Raw genomic sequence first — 24,845 nt, forward strand, 5'->3', positions numbered from 1 at the left:
AAGTGGCGCTGTGGCTCAAGTGGTAGAGTGCTAGCCTTGAGCTGAAGAGCTGAGGGACAGCACCCAGGCCCAGAGTTCAGGCCCCATGACCAGATGCAAAAAAAAAAAAAAAAAGAAAGAAAGAAAGCTTTCGTTTCGTTCCTCCTGCATGTGAGATCACAAAAGCCACCTACTTGAGGGTAAAACATTCTGGACATTCATGCTATTTAAAGACCTCAACAAGTTGCAAACAATGACTCAGAAAAGCTAGACACCCAAGGATCTTGGCCTTTGTTGACTTCTTAAAAATATGTTTTATGATGATGTTGGTATGGCAAAGCCAACAAATGAGAAGACAACATCCATTGGAAAGAGTGTGTAACTTGTTCCTATGGTTTCAAAACAATTTGTCCCCACCAAAATTAATGTTGTGGCCAGATGCTGGTGGCTCATGCCTCTCATCCTAGCTACTTAGGAGACTGAGATCTGAAGATTGCACTTTGAAGGCAGCCTGGGCAAGAAAGTCCATGAGACTCTTATTTCCAATAAACTGCTCAGAAAAAGCCAGAGGTGATACTGTGGCTCACATGGTAAAGCACTAGCCCTGAGCACAGAGATGCTCAGGGACAGAGCCCAGGCCCTAAGTTCAAGCCCCAGGACCGCAAACAAACAAACAACCAAACAAAAAACTAATGTGACGTGACTGCCAACTGAGTGGTATTGAGAGGTGGTAGGGCATTCATAAGGTACTGGAGTCACAGGGGCCCTGGCTTCGTGAAGGGATGAACAGGGTTCCTATGAGAACTGGGTAGTGATCTTGGGAGCAGATTCTTAGGAAGCATCTGAAGCAGCTGTCCTCTTCTTTAATTGCATGCTACCATAAGGCCATCACCAAGAGAGAGGTAGTCCTCTCATCTTAGACTTTCCAGATTCTAGAGCAATGATCTAGATAAACCTCTTTTCTTTGTAATTTTCCTAGTATTCAGTATTATGTGATTGCAAATTCTCACAGATACCAAGAGGAGGGGCAGCCATGACACAAGAGGTCACATGGGGCAAAACTGGGGTCTGCAAGGAGGCAGGGGGTGAGTGGGAAACTGTGCGCAGCCTTTCTTATGGTTTCCACAGGAAGGGACAGGCAAGGTCAGTGACTCATTTGAATGATGTCAGCAAGCTTCGAGGTACACAAGCTACTATGGCTTGAATGTTATTTAAATGTGTTGTTCCAAAAATCATGTTGAAACTTAACCCTCAATATAACAATAGTAAGAGGAAGGGATGTTAGGGGGTGCCTAGACCGTGAGGGCAGGGCCGTCAGGAGAGAATCAGGGTCTGTGAAGGAAGAAAGGGTAGAGAAAGCACTGTAGATCACTTTGAGAGAAAGCAAATTGGCCAGCCCCTCAGGGAGTTATGGAACCAGTGATGACTGTCAGAGGAACCCAAGTCTCTCAGGAACTGGCCTGCCTTACTATCTCTGGCTTACAAATTCAATGACAGACCTTGGAGCACAGCAGCTGGCACTCTCTGTCAATCACAATTCCTTTCATTTCAAGGATCCAAGCACATTCTCATGTCCTTAGAAATGTAAGGAAGAGATGAATCATAATACATGCAACTCAAATATTGCCATGGACACAATGAGCCTTGTAGAAGTGTTTGCTATTATTATTTATTGCTGAAAACATCTGGACAATCGAATTAATAAATGCACTTTATATTCTGTGTTGGCACTCTGGAAGCCAGATGTTAGATTCCTCAAAAAAATGAACACGGGACTAGGAAGTTGGCTCAGTGGTAGAGTGCTTGCCTCGCATGCATGAGGCCCTGGGTTCAATTCTTTGGCACCACATAAGCAGAAAAAAGCCAGAAGTGGTGCTGTGGCTCAAGTGGTAGGGTGCTAGTCTTGAACTGAAGAGCTGAGGGACATAGAGCTACCCTATGATCCAACAAAACCACTCTTGAGCATCTATCTGGAATATTACAAGTCAGGTTACAGTAAAGATACTTGAACAACCATGTTCATTGCTGCACTATTCACCATAGCCAAATTATAGAAACAGCCCCAATGAACTCCAATGGATGAATGGACTAAGAAAATGTAATATATACATAATGTGAATATACCCATCTATCAGAAAGAACATTATATGACTTGCAGGGAAATGGATAGGCCTAGGAAAAATTTACATTAAGTGAATTCAGTCTGAGACACAAACTGTGCATGTTTTCTCTCCTATGTGGAAGTTAGATCTAAATTATATCATATGTGAAAACATATACAAACTGGGTTATATGCAAATACACAAACAGAATATACAGAGGATATACTCAGGGAAGGATTCTTAAGGTGTAACTCCTTTGAAAGAATAACAGTTTAACAAATGATTATCAGAAAACTGAAATATGTTTTGTTGGAGAGGGTCAGCAAAGGAAAAAGGGGTAGATGAATAGAGAAAGGAAAGGGAAATGGTCAATATATTCAATATACATATGTAAAAATGGAACTATAATTTGACAGTATGAATGGAATTGGGAAAAATGAGGGACCGCAAAGGAAGGGGTGACACTGATTAAGATGCATTGGTACCCATAACCTGACTTGTTGAACTGAAACCCCTATGTACAACTTCTTTTTCTTCTTCTTTTTTTTTTTTTTGGTCAGTCGTGGGGCTTGAACTCTGGGCTTGGGCACTGTTCCTGCACTCTTCAGCTCGAGGCGAGCATTCTACTGCTTGAGCCACAGTGCCACTTCTGGTTTTCTGGTGGTTTATTGGAGCTAAGAGTCTCACAGACTGTCCTGCTCAGGCTGACTTTGGACTGCAATCCTCAGATCTCAGTCTCCTGAGTAGCTAGGATTATAGGCATGAGCCACCGGTGCCTGGTTTGTACAACTTCTTAAAGTTTTAAAAAGAAAAGGAAAATAAATACCAATCATAAAAACAAGTCTAGGTTAAACCTGACAGGTCTGTAATCCCAAAACTAAGAAGGCCGAAACAAGTGGATCCTAAGTACAAGGTCGGCCTGGACTACATAGTCAGACCCTACCTCAAATATAATCAAAGATGATATGTTATGAAATATTAAGTTTTTATATATGCTTTCTCTACTACAATAAACTTGAAGGTTACAGCTCTTACATTGTTTTATCCTTCCTGGATCATTATGGTAATTATATGTAATCATAGAATGTGCTCAATAAATGTTTGCTGAATATGATGGATTCGGTGTATCAGGGAAACTACACTGATTTAATCTCAACTGGTAGGTGGATGAACTTTATCTGAAACAAATTTTCAGTTCACCATTCCAAGGACAGTTATACCTATTTTCTAATGTTGCATAATACAATTTTCAAATAGAGTAAAACTGAAGGAACGTTTGTGTGAACACCCACATACGTACCGCCTGAATGCTCCCACTTGACAATACAAATGCTCAGTATCTGTGAATTTAATCAGGATTGAAAATATCCAGAGGAAAACTCAGGACTGTATTGAATATGTACAACATCTTTTTTTCTCGTCATCATCCACCAACAGTACAGTATAACACTTTTCATGGTATTTCCATTGTATCGCATGCTGTGCGTCATCTAAAGATGATTTCAAGTACGTGGATATGTGTGTAGGTTCTAAGGAAATGCTAGCTTAAAAGGGACTGGAGCAGCCTTGGATTTCCATAGACAAGGGTACCTCAAGGGGTCCCCTAAAGAGATCAATGCACAATGGATTTGTTTTACAACCTACTTATCCATCTCTACATCCCTTAATCCATCCCTCAATCCATCCTATTTCAGGGATATTTTATATATACCTCTACTTCACATAAACACTTTACCATTTGTATCATTAACTAAGATCTGATCTTTTTCAGATTAAAAACAATTCTTGTAAAAAACTGACACCAAGTTTTCAAAAGAAAACTAATCCCCAGCACCAGGCATGCAATATTATCTGGTTGAGGGCAATTAGCAGCTGTGCATTCCCAAGATCTTTGGAGGGTGAAGCATCAGCTGGAATGTGGCCTGTGGGGCATCTGTGTGCGTGTTTCCCATAGAGGCTAATTATTCAAAGTTGGGTATGTAGAGCACAGACTCTGACACAAAGGTTAGTGTGCAGAAGGCTTATTAAGGGGTACCTAGGGGATCAGTGCCTTGGAATGGGAACACGGAGTCAGGCATGGGTACAGAGGGAAGTGGAGATTCCCCATGTGGAATCTAGAAGCATCTGGCGGGGGGGGGAGGGGGGGCTGAGATGGTTACGTTCTTGTACCCCCACCTCCCACCATCAGTCACTGAGTGCGGGTGACTTTGAACTAGGCAGCTCTCTGAAAAAAATGCTACCTGTGGTCAGCATTCCCAGAAAGGAGACAAGTTCCTCCTTGGTGGGATCTGGTGACAATGCAGTCTGATCACCACAGTAATGCTACTTCCTTCATTTTAAGGACACGTAGTCCTTAATAGTCCTGACAATTACAAATGCTCTATTCCTCAGCAACAGGAAATTTCCAGCCCAATCACACTTAGGATACTGGGGAGAAAATTACTGGCCTGGTATAGGCTGTGATAGCATCTGCCTTTCTATTCTGTGCAGGAGGAAATAGGTGCACAGGGCTGAGACTTGGAACTGACTGTTAGCAGGACATTTCTTATGGAGCAGGAAGTCTCTACACCTTAGGTTAACAGGTGGATTTCACCAAGCCATTCAAGGATGACACAAGAAGTGAGGACAGAATTTCATAGCAATGAAAAGTAAATTATCTGAGATGTGGCAAACAAGTTAATGAACCATGAGTTTGAACACAGAGAATGGGTTAAAAACTAAGTCATGCCAGCAAAAAGAAGTAGAATGTGGCTCCAGCCTTGAGTGAAAACGTGAAGCGACAGTACCCAAGCCCTGAGGTTAAGCCCCAGGACCGGTACAAAAACAAAACAACAACAACAACTCCTAAGTCCTATAACTTCATGTAGAGTCATCCTCATGAAAGACTTAAAAACCAAGTCATTTGATCAAAATTACATTTTAAAATGCCATTTTTATCTTCTACTCCCTTCCCTTAAAAAATAGGCATCTTCTTGGGGTAGTCCCTTGCCACCTGTGAATGCTTCAAATCTTTTCACCATTCTCCTTATCCTCTGGCAGTGTCTTACAGGGCAAAGCTTGTATTTCCAACACAAAATGAAAAAAATCAACCCAATCCACACAGCATTTCCTACCTTTCTTGTTATTGGGTGTGGTCTTTTGCTCCTGGCTCTGCCAAGAAGATGGGCTCACACAGGCTTTTTTGGGAACTGAGCAGTGAAGATGGAGCTGGAGTATTGTTTGGCAGTCAGGGGCCATGGCAGAGCTGGTATGACTGTGAACAGCATCTGGAGGTGAGGGGGGGCATGTTCCTGACTCAGTAACCCCCTGACTGTGTTGGCAGTAACCAGCCTGTTGAGAAGAAATGGCTCTGCAGTGCCATGTGGACATCACTTGGAAAGCTCAGCCTAAAGCCTGCTTCTTGATCCACCTATGATTGTGAAGATTATGTTCCTCTTATCCTCCCCTGCCTAAACCAGCAGGATAGAGATGATTGAGATGTGTGCCTTAGAAACCATGACCAAGTAAGGCCTAGCCATTCAACAACGGGGATGCTGAGGCAGGAGGACTGAATGCAGCCTTAAGACACTGTCAGGAAGGAAGGAAGGAAGGAAGGAAAGAAGGAAGGAAGGAAGGAAGGAAGGAAGGAAGGAAGGAAGGAAGGAAGGAAGGAAGAAAGAAGGAAAGAAGGAAGGGGAGGAAGGGGAGGAAGGGGAGGAAGGGGAGGAAGGAAGGAAGGAAGGAAGGAAGGAAGGAAGGAAGGAAGGAAGGAAGGAAGGAAAGAAGGAAAGAAGGAAAGAAGGAAGGGGAGGAAGGGGAGGAAGGGGAGGAAGGGGAGGAAGGGAGGAAGGGAGGAAGGGAGGAAGGGGAGAAGGGGAGGAAGGAAGGAAGGAAGGAAGGGAGGGAGGGAGAGAAGGAGGGAGGGAAGGAGGGAGGGAAGGAAGGAGGGAAAGGAAAGGGGAAAGAGGAGGGAGGGAGGAAGGGAGGGAGGGAGGAAAAAGAAAGATTGACTAATACATAGTTTATGACCCATTAACAGTGGATTTTCTTTTTTGTCTTTTTTCTTTCGTTTTTTTTCTTGGGGGGGGGAGGGGGGAAATACTGAGAATCAAACCCAGGATGTTGCACTTGTTAAGCAAGCACTTTGCCACTGAGCTACACTCCAGCTCTAACAGTGGATTTAAAATGTGAAAAGCTTTAAAAAAATGTTAAAAGCCACATCATACTTTCATCAAACACAATGAAGATGTTTCTCCACTTAGGGTGGAATTCTGTTCCAATAAATCCATTGCAAGCTAAAGATATCCTAAGTTGCAAATGTGCTGAAGACACCTAACCTACTTTAGTATCATACATAGCTCAGAACTCTGACATTAGCCTACAGTTGTGTATTATGACCATCATGAGGAACAAACCAAAATCCAAAATCTGCAGTAAGATTCTCTCAAATTGCAGTACTTTTCTGGTATTCTAAAGTAAAAAAAAAAAAAAGTATAACCTGAACCAGTGTGAGTCAAGAATGTCATCTCTAAGTGGCACTGTGGCTCAAGTGGTAGAGCACTCGCCTTGAGCTGAAGAGCGCAGGGACAGCGCCCAAGCACGGAGTTTAAGTCCCACAACTGACAAAAAAAAAAAAAAAAGAGTCTTATAGTTGGCTGGGAAGTTGGCTCAATGGTAGAGTGCTTGCCTTGCATGCATGAGGCCCTGAGTTCGATTCCTCAGCACCAGATAAGCAAAAAAAGAAAAAAGCCGGAAGTGGCGCTGTGGCTCAAGTGGTAGAGCACTAGTCTTGAGCTGAAGAGCTGAAGGACAGCCCCAGGCCCAGAGTTCAGGCCCCACGACCGGACCCAAAAAAAAAAAGAAGAATGTCATCTCTAGAAGTTCCATGTACAGAGTAGATTAAAATTGAGCCATTCTAATAGAGCCTGGCTTTCTGAGGGCTATAAACCTAGGCATTCAGAGATCCCCCCATAGGACTAAATACAAACTCACACTAGACCCTCGCTTCCCCCTCTTATTTCATCTCTTATCATATCTCCTGCTCTAGAGTCTTAGCACATCATTCTCATCTGTAAGCACTCCTTACAACTCTGGGTTTCCAATAACTGTTCATCTCCCCTTTCTCATTTCTATCACAAATCTATCTGCCAGCAAAATATCTACAAAGAATTTGACAAATCATAACTCCTGGAGTCTCTCATCAACGCTTCTGCCCATTTCATAGGTGAACATTTCAACAGCTTTTTGGCCCTATCATTTTACAACGTAACTGGGTCTTCAATGACAATGCCAGGTGCTTGATAACATCGATGAAGTACATGTACAAGAAAGGAGTTGCTCTGGTTTTCTCTTCCTTTCTTTTACCCTCCATATCCACCAGAGCTTTACAACATCCAAACCTTGAAAGAAGCCAGTTAGCAGAAGCAGCCTGAGACAAAGTAGCTGGCAGGGCCTGCTCAGCAGCCATATGCAGCAGAGAAAGACAAGACTAGATCTAGGCATGGTGAAGGAGATGACCAACTCAACAGAACCTCATAGGAATCAATGGATTGAACAGAATGGAGCTGTGGTTACAATATGCCACACAGAGGCCCTATTTTATCACGCTCTGTTCATAAAAAGTAGATATTTTCCCTCCTTTTTGGAGAATAGTTGTAAATTAAGAACAATTAAATCTATGCATCTAGCATGAGTTTTCATGTTGGAAAATGAGGCAGATAAATGAGGAAGGAACCATAAAGTAGTACAACATCACCCTAAATGGAGGAAGTGACTCATCCCGCTAGAGAGCACAGAACTGACAGTGGGATTCAACCATCCTCACACATTCTCATAGCATGGCTGTGACAAAACACACAGGACATACCCTTGACCCAAGTCCACTGGTGGGTTCAGTCCTCACAGTGGGGAGGGAGGGAGAGGAACTGCTATTCTTGGCTTACTTCCAGTCATCGAGAAGGAACTGATTGGGGAAGTGGAAGTCATAAGCTTTGGGAAAGGTAATTCTTACATCATCGGTACGTTGGCAATAGCTGACAGTGGGAAATCTAGTCAGGTTTTTGTCCTTTATAAGTGGACATTTCAAGAACTGTAAAGGTGAGTCAGAGTCTCCAAAAAAGTAGCTTTCTTCCCTTCAGACAAGAGTGAGAAATTTGTGTGAATGGAGTCCAGATAGGACAAACACCAATATGCGATTTTTCAAAGCATGATGGCAACCAGCTGATGTGCTTGCATAGACAACATTGCAATAAATGAATAGAAGGAAAGGACAAAGGATGGGTAAGGGTCCTGGAGGCATAGGTGAATCCCAAGCAGTGTAGTGAATCTATAAAATAGTGTCCAGAAGATAAACACCCAGAAAAGGAGTGTCTCAAAAATAAAACAAAGCTTGATAAGACCATGAAATGATTGTGAAAAGATGCTTTTGAAACATGAAATGGTTGACTGGTAGTAGGATAAAGGAAAAGCAAATCCTCATTAATGTACCATAATCAATCAAGACTACAAGACTGGGAAGAGGGAGCCAGCATGCACAAGTACCTTGTCTCCTGAAGTCCATGAGACAGTTGCAAGAGATGGAGCAGGATCTTGTATAAACATTCCCATTTCTATCCTGGAAAGATCACATGCCAAGCTATGGCTAAAAGTAAAATGCATATGAAATTATTTATGGTCATCTTTAAGCATTTATGAGGGCTGAGGAGGTGCTGGTAGATAATAATGATCCCTGGTTCTATAGATAGGGACCACAGTAGCTTACTCTAACTATTTATTTTTTTGTTAGTCTTGGGGCTTGAACTCAGGATCTGAGCACTGTCCCTGAGCTTTTTCGCTCAAGGCTAGTGCTCTACTACTTTCAGCTACTGCACCACTTCTGGTTTTCTGGTGGTTAACTGAAGATAAGAATCTCACAGACTTTCTTGCCCAGGCTGGCTTTGAAACACAATCCTCAGGTCTCAGCTTCCTAAGTAGCTAAGATTACAGGCATGAGCCACCAGCACTGGCCTGAGGGTTATTTTATCCATGCCTGAGGGTTATTTTATCCATGACTCTGGCTGGGAACTTTTGAAAAATGGGCCATCTTGTCCAAAAAAAAAATCATCACTGAGGCTAGCTTAGTTTTCTAAAGATAAACTATGTCAGCTTAGCTACATTATGTATGTCTTTGGCAGGACTATTAAACAGAAAATCAGGATAGACCTGTTATGCGGATTCAAGTTAAAAAAAATCAAGTGGTATCCTTTTAGCTAAATGAAAAACTGTGTAAGATGATGGCAATATAATTGCTAAATGTTCACATACTATAAAGCCCCCAGTTGATGGACTGCTATCAAACAGAATCATGCCTATCCTGTTCAGGATGTTTTATTAAAAGGTTAAGTGCAAGCAGGTATTTGTGAAAGGTGAGTTGACAAATGACTTAGACCAAATAGTCGATCTTATAGGAGGCAGGGTAGATTAGAGAAAATGAGGCTTGATGTACAGCAGACAGGTACTCAGAAACAAGCACTGAATTTAATGAGTAGTTCTATTAGAAACACAGAAGCACTATCTTCTTTGCTGTAACCTTTACCCTCCTGCAGTATTAGCACAAGAAAAAGAAAAGAACAAGAGCAGATTTCTCCATCTGACCTTGGCTGCCAGACTAAAAAGAATTACTGTGCTCTGACAACTGAGCAAGGGCATCATAAAGACATGTATCCTAGAAAAGCAAATACTTGGTACTTATCTCAAGGATCAGTATCTATCTTGAAAAAAAAAAAAAAGGTATGGCAGAATGCATTCTTTCTTTGAAGGGTTGACCAAACATCAATGATCAAAGTTTAATGAGCATGTCAGTCTTAAGAGACCTTGACCCCAAGTAATAAAAGTGTAATACCAAGAGTGATTAAATGCGCTAGATGTGAGAACAACAAAAGAACAGAAAAAGAAAGAAAAGAAAAAAACACTTATCCTAGAATAACCTTAAGTCAAACCCTGCCTTTAAAAAAGCCAACATAGATACTTCTGTTGTCAAAGAGCACAGGGTGCCCACCTTTGAGCGCCCACAGTCTATATGAGTGTGCCCCTTTCTGCTTGTTTGTTTACTCCATAAAGCTCTGCCAAGTTTTCTTACCACTATGACTTGTCCAGAAATCCTAACTCTATGACTCAAGTGTCAAGAACCTGGGACCTGGGACTAAATCTCTAAGTGAAGGGTCCCTACTTCTAGAGGGAAACTTCACATCTGGAACCGGTGATGTTACAGATCAATGTTTCCCCAGCACCCTCCTTTTGTGTACTAGCTTCCCATTCTTCATGCTGTGAGGCACAGAAAAGGAAGATTGGACTCACCCTTTAACTTAAACTTATACCCAAGCAAGCTATTTGGTTAGATGTCCTTAAGTTACATTTTTGTGCCACAATAAAAGTTTGTAAGAATGAAAAGAAGAAAATTTAAAAGTGCGAATCTGAGTACCATGGAAACCTCTTTTGGGTCATAGCGAATGATTCTTGTAACTTGCTTTGGGGATGAGACAACACAATTGGGATGCAAAATACAACCTAACTGCTTGAAATAATGGCTCACTATGTGAAATGTGCACAGATATGGATGCATGCTCCTGTGAGTGGGGTACTGGTCAGGAGCCTCGTGGCCCCCATCTGCACTCTCACACCATCTGCGTGGCCCCGGACCAAAAAAGAATCTTTATTTCCATATTGCGTTCCTGATAAACGTGAATGAAAGATTCTGGCTTAAAACACTGGATTTTCACCTTTTCTGTTCTACTTTCCCCAGTTTATAAACTGCATGGGAGAATAACTATTCCCCCTGTCCAGCCATTCTTCCAATCCACAAACATCACTTGGCATCTGTTACACACCAGGCAGTGGGAGATAACAGATATGAAAAATCACCACCCCCTGCAACCTGGACACATATAAAAAGACCACTTTGCTAAAACTGGCATTTGTGGTCAATGCTATATACAATACAAAACACCCACTGAGACAAACTGAGGATGACTAAGGTATGGTTTTAAGGTATGGTATTATTGTAAGTCTAGCCTCTAAGGAAAACAATTCCTCGGCTCCATTTTTTTCTAAAATTAGATTCAAGTCGGTTAGATGAAAATCCATTTGAGATAAATGAATCCATTCTAAGGGTTTCAAAAACTGCACCTACATAATGAAATTCAGCCTATCCCCAGACAAGCCACCTCTTTAGTACCAAATGGCTCTGTATGTTAGAGAATAAAGATGAATCCATCTATTGCTACAAACCATAGGAGCCCCCAAATTGAAGCTTTATTTACTTCCCCAAAGGAAGACGTAGCAGCTGCATTCAACCTGCCCTTGTAGGCAGCTACAGAGTTCACACTAATCAGGGTCTTGTGGGGGCACCACGCTCAGCCACCACAATCAACTTTCCAGAAAACTCGGGTGAGGTCTCTGGTAGAACATGCTGCAGAGGAAGTGCGCAGCATTGAGTCACAATGCTCAGAGAAGAAAACGCAACTGTGATTCATGTTACCAAAAAGAAAAGGTTACGCAGGGGGAAAAAGCAATCAAAAACCCAAACCATACCAACATATCACAAAGCTGTGAATACCACAGGGGGCATGGCAGTGTCATTTCTGCTTTTTCGAAACACCCAAAGAAGGGAAAGAAAAGTAACTTTGCAAAATAAAGCCTAGACAAAATGGTTACAAAAAGAAGTAAGTTCTGTTCCTTGAAGCTGGTATTTGTTACAAGAAAAAATATATAAAAACAATATTTTTAACCAATCTCAAATACTCAAATATATCTTCTTTCACATTTACTTGTCAAACTTTGGGTTGTTTTGGGGTTTTTTTGTTTATTTTGTTTTTGGTGCCAGTACTGGTCTTGAACTCAAGTCCTTATAATTTTCCTTAGCATTTTGTTCAGGGATGGTGCTTACCAGTTGAGCCACACCTCCACTTCTGGCTTTTTGCTGATTAGAGATTCTTAGATCTTGGATTTGTCTGCCCAGGTTGGCTTTGAACCATGATACACAGCCTCCTGAGTAGCTAGGATAATAGATATGAACCACCAGTGCCCAGTATTTATTAAACTTTTAATTGTTAATTTTTGCTTAAAATACCTTTGTAAACAGTATTCTTATTATAGGCCTCTCAATTAGTATAATTGGATTTCTAATAATGAATTATATAGGAGTGTCAAATAAGAAAGTAAAATTAGATTCACCAGAATCCTATCAATAAGCAAAAAAGCACACAACAGAAAGCAAGCCTCAAAGATACCAGGAGGAACCATTTTCAAACCTGGAATTAACACATAAAGCCATTGGGGCTCAGGCTTAAAGTTTTGGCCAGTGAGTAATCTCTGCATACCTATGCTCCATTGCTTTTGTTGGTCAGTGCTTACATTAAGTAAATATGACATGACCAAACTTTATCAAACATAATATGGAGGTGCCATTTGGAGAATATTTGGTTTATTCTGGCACCAGACATGGCTAATGGATTTTAAGATCAGTATAGGACAGGGCTGATAAGACCATGTGGGTGGGAAGGAGAGGCTTTGGATAGAGAGGGTGGCTGGGCCATTGTGTGACTGTCCCAGTTTCCTGTGAGGGGTCACTGTTGCCATCATATCGATGTTAGGAATTGAACATGGTGAAAGGTAATGTCACTCAGTGAAAAGGGCAGAGTTGAGCTTCTGCAAAGAAGCACGGAGGAGGGAAGAGAGATGGAGTAAATGTGCAACCTGACCACTCCTGACTGTACCAAGTGTGTATCTAACCAGAAAGCAGAGCCCAAGGCAAACAGCCTGGGTGAGGTTTTAAAGTGATTAATTTTTGTTTGCACTTGGTCAAGTTTGGACCAAGCTAACCAAATCACTGAAATCTTTATAGTTTATGGTGTGACTTCTCAAACACACATTTGACATTCCATTTGCCAGTAAAACAAAACAAAGGTATTTGGCAATCAAATAATTGATTTCTGTGTCCTATATGTAATGGTATCATTTAAAACAATCTACTCTGACCTACTGAACACATTTTGTCATTTAATAAGACATGAGGAGACTGTTCATCATTTCAAATGACGTACCTGAAAGACATTTTAGAAACACATACTGTTTTCTATCATGTCTTATATATTTTTCCAAATATCAAAATTCCTCAAACATGTTGTAACCACACCCAGATAAATTACATTATTTTCCACAGACTTTTTTCAATATTTTTAGTTACAAAATTATGACACAACAGTTGATACAACCTATCATATAGATATTGAAAGTTAATGGGTTTGGCACCTTGAGAAGAAAATCTTACAGAAGCAATGCAAGTTTGTCACAGAAATGTTAGGAGACTAATTTTGAAATCGACACCTCTATTTGTTTATCTGCTACAGTATATCCTTCCAGAGATTTTACATACTTGTCTACATACATTTCTTTATTGTGTTTCATTCATTTTGTAATGCTAATTATAACCTGAAATGTATTTGGCTAGTTACTGTCATTTCTCCCACTAGAAGAAAGCCTCTTGGGGAAATGTACTTAACTATTTTGTCCACTACTAAATCTTCTTGCTTAATGCAAAGACTGGTACATCAGAGGTGGCCATAAAGATTGAATGAATGAATGGAAGTATTTGAGAAATTGAAAGCAATCAGTAAAAGCCAAAGGAAGAGATGGCAAAAGAATTGGACCCTGGGCTGGAAAGGTGGCTTGCCTTGCATGCATGAGGCCCTGGGTTCCATTCCTCAACACCACATAAGCAGCAAAAACCAGAAGTGGCACTGTGGCTGAAGTGGTAGCGTGATAGCCTTGAGCTGAAGAGCTGAGGGACAGTGCCCAGGCCCAGAGTTCAGGCCCCATGACTGACAGAGAGAGAGAAAGAGAGAGAGAGAGAGAGAATTGGACATTTATCTTTTTACTTTGTTGTCCTTTATGGCAGCTGCTATTGGCTGACAAGCCCATTATTTTCTATTTGAACTCAATAACTTAGCTATTGGGCTCACTTTTACTCTATGAGAGCAGTAGAGAGGAATGGATTTAGTGGCCAATGAAAGAGAGGGGACTGGGACAAATGGGCTGGTTGTGCAGAGGCTGCCATGGAATAGAATGGACTGGGGGAACCTCTTGTGGAGCATACATAGGCTTGGTAGGCTACCACAGTTCCATGCACATAGCCTCACCCTGGACTGTTAGGCAAATATCTCCCACATGATCCATCATACCCAATGCGGGAAGGCAGAAAAAAACTGAGTGAATGATATAGGTACTGTAGAAAGGGAGAAAATAATTTTGTGCTTTTTTTGTCTGGATATTTTTAATCACAGGTTTCCCATTCACAGACAAAAAAGCACTCAAGGATGTTTGTCTTCTGTTGTTGCTAGACAATGACTATTTGTGGCAAAACAAAACAAAAACCCAACCCTTAAAATCTGATATGATCTTTCCCTTCCTTTTGTTGCTTTTACAAAGAATGTTCACACATAAAATAATTCCTCACTGTGACAATCTGATGGATGAGAGTGGGTGATAATGGATACTAAAATAGTTTGTAAACTTATTTGGAAATATTTTTTTTTGTCGGTCATGGAGCTTGAACTCTGGGCTTGGGCGCTGTCCCTGCACTCTTCAGCTCAAGGCAAGAGCTCTACCGCTTGAGCCACAGCACCACTTCTGGTTTTCTAGTGGTTTTATTGGAGATAAGAGTCTCATGGACTTTCCTGTCCCGGCTGGCTTTGAACCGCATTCCTCAGATCTCAGCCTCCTGAGTAGCTAGGATTACAGGCATGAGCCACTGGCGCCCGGCGAAAATAATTTTGAACTACAGGGAAAAAACCTCTTTCCACTCAATGAGAAGAAAGCAAGGCAACACAAAATAAGCTAAAGGGACAGACATTTCACCAAAGAAAGTATCCAAATGACAAGCACATAAAAAGCTACGGAACATCATGAATCATTAGAAAACTACTACATCCACAATAAGCTGCCCTAATACTTCTACTAGAATACTTCAAATAAGAGATATTGGAAGTGGCTCTGTGGCTCAAGCAGTAGAGCGCTCGCCTTGAGCTGAAGAGCTGAGGCACAGTGCCCAGGCCCAGAGTTCAGGCCCCACAACTGAAAAAAAAAAAAAAAAAAGAGAGATACTGATAATGTCAACAGTTGGTGAAGACAGAGATAAACTGGAATGCTCATGCACAGTTGGTGTGAAATATGGAAACTGGGTCCAAGCAACACCATCTTATCCTCACTGCTACCATGGCATCTTGCTCTAAGCCCCTAATTGTTCCTCACCAGGCTTGCTTTACTTACATAAAACAATTTTGTTAGGTTTAATTCCTCACACCATATATGATTTTGGCCTGTGTAAGCTTTGTGCTAGCTACATTTGCTGCTGCAAGTTTTTAGGGCATGAGTCCACTTGCAGATGCCAGCTTTCTAATAAAGATGCCCACCTTCACCTCTTAAAGTGTAGTTTCTATGTAAAATAGTATCTCCTCTTTGGAAAATGCTTTGGCAACTTTAGAAATAAATATACACATATCCTATCACCCAGAAATTCTACTCAAGGTGAAAATATAGGTCCACATAAAGTCCTGCATGTAGATGTTCTCAGCAACATTATTCAGAATAAGACTAAAAACAATCCAATTGTCTACCAACCATAAAATAGGAAAACAAAATATAAAATATTCATAAAATGAAGTACAATTAAGCAGCATAAAGGGAACAAATTACTAATACGTGAGTTGTTTTCTTAACATTATATTGAGTGAAAATAATCTGGCACAAATGACCACTTTTATATTGTTCCACTTATATGAAACTTCTAGAACACAACCACTCACTAACATGTATGTATACTTAAAATGGGTAAAATTTACCATATGTAAATTATATCCGATTAAAGTCTTTTTTTATGAGAACGTACTCTAAACATGATTATGTAATACATTTTTTTTTCCAGTTCTGGGGCTTGAACTTGGCCTGAGTGCTGTCCCAGAGCTCTTTAACTCAAGGCTAGTGCTCTACCACTTGAGCCACAGTGCCACTTCCAGTTTTCTGGTTGTTTATTGGAGATAAGAGTCTCACGGACTTTCCTGCCCAGGCTGGCTTTGAACCGTGATCCTCAGATCTCAGTCTCCTAAGTAGCCAGGATTACAGGCATGAGCCACTGGCACCCAGCTATGTAGTACACTTTTAACTTCCTACTCAAAAGTACAACTTGGAAGAAAGAGAGTTCCACATCAGCTCTTCCTCTTCTTTGTACAGGTTATATAAGTCAGTTTCTGCTTCTCTCAGTATTACAAGTAATACATTCCTTCCTTTCATTCCTCACACTTTCTTGAGTGTCCTGTAGCCTGTGCTAAGGGTACATCGCCAGTGTCCCCTCAGCACCCACCATTCCAGACATGACAAGGGTGTCTTATCATAGGTCTACATGCCTCTCTTGCTCAAGACTCTCTGAGATCTTGAGCATACTTGAGTGACTCTTGGGTACTAAGAAGTCTTTGCTCCTGGGGCAATTCTCCGTACTGAAGAATAAGAGATATGGATAGTTATCCCAGCTCCCTCACTCCTTGAGTGAAACAACTTTGAGATGAGGTCAATACCATCTCCCAGATGTCCTGTGTCCACAATGGGAATGTTCCCAATCAACACTACAGCTGATCCTCAGTTTAGGATAGAGTTATATCCTCATAAACCCAAGGTAAGTTGAAAATATTGTTAGTCAATTATCAACCAAACATTCTAACTTGGCACACAGTGCACTGCAGAGTTGCAGTTGCTTCCTTGGTGATCACATGGGAGCTGTGGCTGCTGCCACAACTGCATTTGTATTGATCATATCACTTAGCTAGGAAAGGATAAAATTCAAACTTTTCAGTGGATGATATATATGAAGGCATAGGGCTCTCACAGCATCGTGAGTGAGGGACTTAGGGACATTCATTTGGGTTCCTTTTGTTTCCTAATTCTTCCATCATCATCCTTACTGGACTCCTGAATCAATTAGATGATTGACATCTACATCTTTGTCTTGGGTTGTGCTAGTGGGAGAACATAAACATGCCAAGAAGGGACACTAACTAGCTTCTACATTTGATACTTCCTACTTCATCCTTGTGTATTTGTACAGATGTAAACACAACACTAAGCATTTAAAAGAGCATGTGCTCTAGCCAGGTGATGGTGGCTCGTGACTGTAACCCTACCCTTTCAGGAGGCTGAGATCTTAGAATTGAGCTTAGAAGCTAGCCCAAGCACCAATGTCTGTGAGATTCTTATCTCCAGCCACTGAAAAGCAGGAAGTGGAGATGTGGCTCAAGTGGTAGGCTGCAGCCTTGAGTGAACAAGAAAGAGACAGTGCCTAACCCCTAGTGTGAGCCCTAGTACTAGTACAAAAAAAAAAAAAACGATGAAAGAGGTGACATTGATCAAGACACATTGTATTCACAAACTAATTTGTTAAATGGTAACTCCTTTGTACAACTACTTAAAGATAATCTAGGCTGGGCAGGTGGCTGTGTTAAGAGTGTTTGCCTAGCACACATGAAGAGCTGGGTTCAATTCCTCAGTACCACATACACAGAAAAAGCCAAAAGTGGTGCTGGGGCTCAAGTGGTAGAGTGCTAGCCTTAAGCAAAAGAAGCTCAGGGATGTGCCCAGGCCCTGAGTTTAAGCCTCAGTACTGGCAAAAAACAAACAAACACAAAAAAACCATAAGGTCACCAGATGCCTGTAATCTTAGCAACTCGGAAAGTTGAGACTTGAAAATCACAATTTGAAGCCAGCCCAGGCAGGAAAGTCCATGAGACTCTTATCTCCCATAAACTACTCCAAAAAAAGCTGGAAGTGACGCTGTGGGTCCAGAGATAGAGTGCTAGCCTTGAGCAAAAGGAGCCCAGGGACAGTGCCCAGGCCTGAGTTCAAGGAGGGGGGGGTGAGAGGGAGAGAGAGGGAGAGAGAGGGAAAGGGGGGTCTGGGAAGGTAGGTCAGTGGTAGAGTACTTGCCTTGCATGCATGAGGCCCTGGGTTCAATTCCTCAGCACCACATAAGCAGAAAAAGCCAGAAGTGGCGCTGTGGCTAGAGTGGTAGAGTGCTAGCCTTGAGCTGAAGAGCTGAGGGACAGCACCCAGGCGCAGAGTTCAGGCCCCACAACCGACAAAAAGAGAGAGAGAGAGAGAGAGAGAAATTTAGATATAGATATATAGATATGGATTGTCTGGAGTGTGGCTCAGTGGTGACTGCGTAGGAAGTTCAAGGCCTTGAGTTCAAACCCCAGTACTGACCCTAACAACAAAGCATACAATTTCATTAGTAGCTTAATTAGAAAGCTCTAGCAATCTAAAGAAGTACAAATATTGACGTACAAGCATCAGAGTCTGTGCTCATTTGCTTGCTTGCTGGGACAATGCATGTGCATTGTGCATGGTGTAAATAACTTAGGTGTTGAAAAGACATTTTTAAGGGTACAAGCCTTATGTTTGTACACAGCCAGGAATTCAGCAGTCATGTCTCCTCTAGCACATGCTTTATGCCTTAGAACTTCAATAAAAAAAAAAAAGAAAAGAAAAGCATAAAACAGCAAGTCTTTTTTTCCAGGCCAGCTTGGAAAATGTCCTGTAAATTTATGGCTCCAGATTCCAAATTTATGGCTCCAGATTCCAACCAGCATGAAAGTTTTGCCTCTTCTTCCAAGCTATGTTATATCCATGCCAGAGGAAAGAGCCAGGTAGAGAGAGAAGTGAAAAAATGGCATTTTACTGAATTCAAAGCCTTCACTCAAAATGTCAGGAAACGTATGTGCGTAGAATTCAAATGTTTGTTTTTTTAAAATTCTACTTGCTGCTCTTATTTTATTCTGTCAGGCTAGGGATATATAACTGGTCAGATACAGCCACAAACTGGCAACACCTATGCAAATGTTCTAAAATCTAAAAGAAAAAAAGTCCAAAGGTCCAAACACATCAGATCCTAAGCGTTTCAGAGAAGGAATATAAAACCTGTATTAAGGCTGAGGGTAGTTTTAGTGCAAAGCTGACTAAGCAATACAAAATACAATTAAAGAAGTAAACTTCCCTTAACATTTTGCATAGTCTCATAGTCTGGTCTTACTGTCAATCCTATTATTATTGTTGTTGTTGCTGTTGTTATTTTGTCAGTTATGGGTTTTGAACTCAAGGTTTGAACACTGTCCCTAGGCTCTTTTGTTCAAGGCTAGCTCTCTACTGATTTGAGCCACATATCCACTTCTGGTTTTCTGGTGCTTAACTGGAGATAGAGTCTCACAGACTTTCTTTCCCAGACTGGCTTTGAACCATGTTCCACAGATCTCAGACTCCTCAGTAGCTAGGATTACAGGCATGAGTCACCACAGCCCAACCTAGTAGTAGTAGTAGTAGTAGTAATAGTAGTAGCAGTAGTAATAGTAGTAGCAGTAGTAGTAGTATATATCCATAGTGTAGATTTAAGTGCTGGATGTTCTGGATAAAGACTTTTTTCATAGTTCTCAAATACCTGTAGTGACATATACACACAAGGTTAAAGAAAAATAACACAGCCACAATTCCTTTGCACAAAGGCTGACCAAGAGTTACAAATTTCATCTTTCCATAATTCCTACTTCCCATTGCTATAACAAATTACCTGAGCCCAGATAATCACATAAGCAAAGAGGTTTATCCTGGCTCATGGTTCTGGAAGTCCAAGAATAGGGAGGGCACTGGCATTGATTCGGCTAAAGGCCACATGATAGCAAGGGTACCAAGCTCTCTGTGTAACAAGCCACTCTCACAAGAACCAATCCATTTGAGAACTCACTCCAACAAAAAAAACATTCACCCAAGTCACACTGATCCCGATGCGTTCACTAATCCCGATGTATTCACAAACTGCATTGCTAAATGGCAACTCCTTTGTACAACTAAAGATAATATTTTTGAAAGCATTCACCTGTTTATGAAGGCTTTGTGTCGATAATCCAACACATCCAAAAGGTCCCCATTACCCTTTCACGTTGTTTGTTACCTCAAGAATGAGCTTTGCAGGGGACATAACGCAAACACATACCAATGCTAGTTCCCCAGTGGTGTCCAATGGCTGTTCCCCTCTCTTGAAAAATGCTAATATATTCCACTGTCCAGGGACAGTTCCTATTATTGTTCAGTTTATAGTTGTATTTTACTGATATTATTGACTAACACAAGTCTGGCACAAAGATATTTTATCTAACAGGAAAGACAGGAAATGACAAAGAAACCTTTGGCTTTGTTAAAATGAATTAAAATGGTGACCAAGTTGAAAAGAAAACAAAAAAAATCTTGGAACAGACCAAAACAGGCCTCATAAAGTAACCGGAAGTTCACTTGACTGGCAAATATGTTGTACCTACCCTTTGGGGCTGGCACCCCTTCTCTCTCACTTCAGTTCAGCGCTGTCTTCCCAGCATCCTGAAGAACTTTCACCTTTCATCCTTTCCAGTAGAAGTTTAGAAGTCCAGATTGCTTCTCTCCATCTAAAACGCACAGAATCTATCATCAGGATTTGTTTGCATTTAAGAACTCAAATCATATAATTTCTTAGAAAGGCAAAGTCCAAGTCCAACATATAAGCACCAGGAAACAGATACTTACAAGAGGTGGGGTGGGAGAAAGGGTAGACAAATGAAGAGGGGGAGTGGAGGAGAAGACAGTCAAGAATTCAGTGTATATACTACCCTGGTCCTGGTGGCTCACCCCTGTAATCCTAGCTACACAGCTATAATCCTAGCTACTAGGTCAGGCGCCAGTGGCTTATGCCTGTAATCCTCGATACTCCGGAGGCTGAGATTTGAGAATCATGGTTCAAAGCCAGTCCAGGCAGGTAAATCCAGGAGACTTTTATCTCCAATTAATCATCAGAATACCAGAAGTGGAGCTGTGGCTCAAAGTGGTACAGTGCTAGCATTAAGCAAAAGAATAGAGACAGTGCCAGGCCATGAGTACCAGTCCCACGACAGACACATCCCCCCACAAAAAAAGTAAAATGAAAAGGGTAGAGATGTAGCACAGTGAATCTCCCCCACCAAAAAAAAAGAAAGAAAGAAAGAAAAAGAAAAGAAAGGGAAGGGATGAGTTGGTATAGGTGGGCAAGAATGTTGAAACGGGGGCTGGGAAGGTGGCTGAGTGGTAGAGCGCTTGCCTTGCATGCATGAGGCCCTGGGTTCGATTCCCTAGCACCACATAAGCAAAAAGAAAAAAAGCCGGAAGTGGTGCTGTGGCTCAAGTGGTAGAGCGCTAGCCTTGATCTGAAGAGCTGAGGGACAGCGCCCAGGCCCAGAGTTCAGGCCCCATGACCAGACTCCCCCCCAAAAAAAGAATGTTGAAAGGGGTGACACTGATCAAGAAGCATTGCATTTATGAAATGCTTTGTTCAATGGCAATCCCTTTGTTCAATTACTTGAAGATAATTTTAAATTAATAAAAATAAAATAAAATCATGGCTGGGTGCCATGAGACTCTTATCTCCAATTAGCCACAGAAAAAGCTGTAAGTAGGGGTATGGTTCAAGTGATGAAGTACCAGCTCTTAAGTAGAAAAGCTAAGGGATAGTGCCCAGGCCCTGAGTTCAAGCCCCAGTACCTGCACAAAAGCAAAACAAGACAAAACAAAGAACAACAAAACAACAACAAATGATGCACAAGCTCAGGGAGGACACTAGACATTGCTCAAAGTGCTGACAACACCTGCACAGGTGGACCAGGAAATAAGAAAGGCATCTCCTATTCAACGCTCTCTAAACTCCAAGCAGATGCTCGATTTAATGAATCCAAATGGTCTCACACTAAAATAAATACAATATGTATAGGACTAATTAACCACTTTCCTCCTACTTCTGTCCATTAAATGACAATTCAGTTTCTCCTTCCTACTCCTTGTACCACATCAACTCTTTCAGAAAGGGCTCTGCCACCTTCTTCATTGTAACTGTCTCTGATCGGGACCCTGCCCTTTTCAAAATGACTTAAGCACAGGAATGCATTCACCTTGCTGGCAAAGAAAGCAAATCACAAATATTAAATCATGGAAAAAGCTCTCTTTTTTTATTAATTAAACTTAAGAAATAAAGAATGCACATTAAAATGTCATCCAAAGATGTTGAACTAAGACAAAGGTTTCCATGACACACAATACAGTGAAAAGCTTTCAATCAATAATATACAGTATGACAGCTACATCAGCTTAAGCTCTCTTTAGCCAACACCACTAATACATGCATCCTCAAGAGAGTGGATATATTATTATTATTGTTATTGTTATTACTGTCACTATTAGGGTTTGAACTCAGAACCTCATACTTGCTTGGCTTGCTTGTTCTGCTGGTACTCTACCACTTGAGCTATGCCTCTTCTCAGCTTTTGGGCAGTTATTTTGGTGATAAAGTCTCATGGAGTTTTCTGCCCAGGCTTCGTCAAACTGTAATCCTCTAGAGCTCAGCCTCTTAAGTATCTAGGGTTACAGGTATGAGCCATTCTGGCTAGAATGGATACTTTTCATTTGGATTGTATCTAATTGTGGAGTACATTCTGATAGCCATACAAACATGTTTCTTTTCAAATATCAGTGTTTATCATGTGTTCATTCTATTTGCTTATTCCATTCTTTAGGCTCTTATCCTTAGGGAAATATAAGATGATACTGTGCTTTTTCCCCAATGCTTTTTATAATATTCCGTTGTCTCAATTCCTCTGACAGCTCTCTAACTGGCCTCTGACCTTCTCATGACAATGTCCATCCGCTTCATCCTTCAAGCCCAAATTACATTTCTGTCTGGAATTAGTGCCCTGGGCCCTCCTCAGTTACTTGATCTGACTCAGGATGGATGCACTGTATATGGTCTTCAGTCCCAGAGGAATCTTTCAGGAAAATTAATTGACTTGGGATCCTCATGTATAAAATGAGGCAGTTATCAAAGTGGTTATAACCCACCTAACGGCAGTCATTATACCCTACCTCAAAGGGTAGTTTGGAAGATCAAGAAAAACAATCCATGGAATGCATTGGTCCACTGCAGTCTACTCAATATATTCTCAAGAATGCTGACCGCCATCCTCCCCAACATTACCATCATCACTATCATCAGCACCTTCTTTAGGATTACTTTAAATCCCACTTTCCTTGGTGGTTTGGTTGATATTTTAGACAGGGTTTCACTATGTTGCTCAGGTGATCCTCCTACCTCAATCTTCTTAGTAGCTAGGACTAAAGGTAAGATTACCACTGTTCTTGCCCTTCTTTTCCTTCATGATCCAGATTTTTCTCTAAACTCTTACTTTACTTATAGACAAAGCTATTGGAAAGCAATCTCAGTAAACTTTAAGCTCTGTTTAAATCATCTCACAAAAACCTTCTAACCTTTATCAATAGATAGAAAAAGAAGTTGCATTTAATTACCTTCACATGATGAATACCACAAAGCACAGAGTGAAGGGAGACTGTGAGTAATATAATTTTATCTTTTCTTGTACAAAAGTTCTAGTGCTTCCCTTATGCTGTTTATGTTATAATTTATATATAATTATGTGCCAATAAAAAAAGCAAAGAATTGCCGGGCACCTGTGGCTCACGTCTGTAATCCTAGCTACTCAGGAGGCTGAGATCTGAGAATCACAGTTCAAAGCCAGATCGGGCAGGAAAATTCCCTGTGGGACTCTTATCTCCAATAAACCACCAGAAAAACTGGAAGTGGTGCTGTGGTGCTAATTAGAGGTACCTGTAAACTGAGACCTGAAGTAGAAAGAGCCCAATCCATCCATGCCCAGGCTGTGCGGTGCTGACTCTAGAAGGCTCACTCATTTGGAGTAGGCAGAATTCAAACTGTTCCCAGTTCCCTTTTGCTTTCTCTCTCCAAATTCTGCAACCACTTTTTTTTCTACTCAGACTACTGTAAAGCCTTCATTCATGTGCTCTCCTAGATTCATGTTGTGTTCCCTTGATGCAAAAAACCATTATGTACATCTATCTAAAAGTCCCCTTGTTCCCATCATACCTTGCAACAATTCTAGTTTACTGGATGGCATGGCTCTACGGAGAATTAAATGAGCTCAAACCCAAGGGCAAACACTGGAATTACTTGTAGAACTCAATCACTGAGTTCGACTCTTCATGGGTTCTCACTCATGAGAAGCATTAAGCCACTGCCAAACCTAGGTTATAGCCCCAATAAACTACACCTGACTTCCCACAGGTGTTCAGAGCCTTGCAGGTGACTCCAACGTGTGGTGGGGCTGAGGAAGCAGTGAGCTCGCAACTCTCGACTTCCAGATTCATCTCACGGCCTTCCACAGTGGCAAAGAGGCTCTAGATCATGCACCTATGTATACAGAATAAGAACTTTATGAAAATGCTACTCAGCTCTAACTACCAGTCACACGTAGTAGCATTTCCCATGCTTCCCACGCTGATTTAAAGCCAGGCTCGATGTGTTCAACCTTAACCCATGCATGACTCAGTGCACTCACAGATTATCAACGGTGCTGAAGGCAATCCTGAATATAATCTAACACATCATTAAAGATTATCCCTCTAATAAAGACATTTCCAGAACTCCCAAGAAGATACCTAAATCTCAAGTCCATACTACCAGCTGCCGTCTGGAACATCTTATTTTTTTTTTTATGCCAGTTACCAGAGCTTGCGCTCAGGTCCTCTCGCGCTCTCTCTCACTAGGCTTGTTCACTTAGGGCTGGTGCTCTACAACTCAAGCCACACCTCCACACCAACTCTGTTGCTGGCTAAGTGAAGATAGTGTCT

General features: G+C 41.4%; 1 protein-coding gene across 1 annotated transcript in view; it reads right to left on the minus strand.

The window, feature by feature from the left end:
• Window positions 1–24,845, minus strand: part of Rin2 (Ras and Rab interactor 2) — a 199,467-nt gene that overhangs the window by 150,275 nt on the left and 24,347 nt on the right. Inside the window, exon 2 of the mRNA XM_013027076.1 lies at window positions 20,447–20,569. The gene's annotated coding sequence lies outside the window, so the exon portion shown is untranslated. The remainder of the gene's footprint in view (window positions 1–20,446; window positions 20,570–24,845) is intronic.

The sequence above is a fragment of the Dipodomys ordii genome, unplaced genomic scaffold (assembly GCF_000151885.1).
Source record: "Dipodomys ordii isolate 6190 unplaced genomic scaffold, Dord_2.0 Scaffold99, whole genome shotgun sequence".
Taxonomy (NCBI): domain Eukaryota; kingdom Metazoa; phylum Chordata; class Mammalia; order Rodentia; family Heteromyidae; genus Dipodomys; species Dipodomys ordii.